This window comes from Rhea americana, unplaced genomic scaffold, assembly GCF_003343005.1.
Source record: "Rhea americana isolate MKP2758 unplaced genomic scaffold, rheAme1 scaffold_9, whole genome shotgun sequence".
Lineage (NCBI taxonomy): Eukaryota > Metazoa > Chordata > Aves > Rheiformes > Rheidae > Rhea > Rhea americana.
In genome coordinates, this window is record NW_028187088.1 from 3,987,483 (window position 1) to 3,988,750 (window position 1,268).

Sequence of the window (1,268 nt, forward strand, 5' to 3'; positions counted from 1 at the left end):
GGTCTGTTTCTGGCTCAGTCGCTGGGAAGGTGATCCTGAGCCGCTTCAATAGAGGTCACTTGTGTGTGTGCGTGCGTGCGCGCGTGTGTGTGTGTCCCTGGTGTTTGTGTCTAGCATATGCATGTGGTTTTGCTGACTGCACTTGCAGGCTTGTAAATTTTCACCATGGGAAATTACCAACAAAGCCCAATCTGTCTCCTGGCTGCTTTGCACTTTCCGAGGGCGGCTGTACTTGAGCGAGCTGCAGAACGAGAGAGAGAGAGAGGAGAGAGAGAAAGGGGGAGTGGAGAAGGGGGGACAGGGAGAGGAAGGGTGGGTGGAGGGGGAGAGAGGTAAATAGCCTTAAATCGGAAGGGAGCTGCTTCTCTGTGGTCTTCCACAAGAGCTGCCTGGGCTCTGCTGGCTCAGTAATAACTGAGTGACCTTTTCTTTTGCTGTATTATGTCTGGCTGGTAAGGGATTGCATTTTGCAGCTGATAAAGCCCTGACTTCATTCAACTCGGCTCCACACACGCTGCTTTAGGTAAGTTGTCTTCAGCCAGGACGGAGACAGACAGCCTTGGACTGCAAGATACTAAAAGGAGGACACCTGTAGCTCGGATGCGGTCAACACAATTACTTGGCGGATCCTTGAGGACCTCATTATTTTAAACTTAAAGAATAGCGATCTCCCTCCCCATCTCTCCCACCCCCTCTTTATTTTTTTTCCCCAAACAATGCTTCTTTTTGACCTTTCCCAAGGAGAAGAGCTACAAAGCAGCCACTGTGCTTATTGAACTGCCTCCCCTGTATCGCTTAATTGAGAAGGTAAGTGAGGCAACTGTGTACATAAGCTTTGGGTCATTTGTGTATGTGTGCCTGCATCTCTTTCCTCTCCTCTCCTTCTCTCTCCCCCTCCCTCTCTCTCTGTTTCTCTGAGTCATAAGCTAGGGCTGCAATACACACGCACACACACATCTCTGCACTGCAACTTTCACTCAAGCTGCAGCTCTGCTGAGACTGTTTTGTTTAAATCATGTGAGGCTTCATTATTTTTATGATGAGACATGAAATACATGCAAGCGGAGGATGCTGAGCGAAACCCATCCAGCTGGATGTCTTGAGAAATACCAGTCAAAGTTAACAATGAATTGCAGCAGCTCCCCCCCTCGCCACGCACCCCGTTATTGTTGTTGTTATTATTATTGCTTCTTCCAGAGCTGCTCGAAACGTGCTCTCAATTATCAAGGGAGTAGGTTCATTTCCCACCACCACCTTCCCCTTCTTCC

At 48.9% G+C, this 1,268-nt stretch overlaps 1 protein-coding gene across 1 annotated transcript in view; it reads left to right on the plus strand.

Moving 5' to 3' along the window:
- Positions 1–334: 334 nt before the first annotated feature.
- LMO3 (LIM domain only 3) overlaps positions 335–1,268 on the plus strand; it is a 56,289-nt gene continuing 55,355 nt past the window's right edge. Inside the window, exon 1 of the mRNA XM_085324036.1 lies at positions 335–807. The gene's annotated coding sequence lies outside the window, so the exon portion shown is untranslated. The remainder of the gene's footprint in view (positions 808–1,268) is intronic.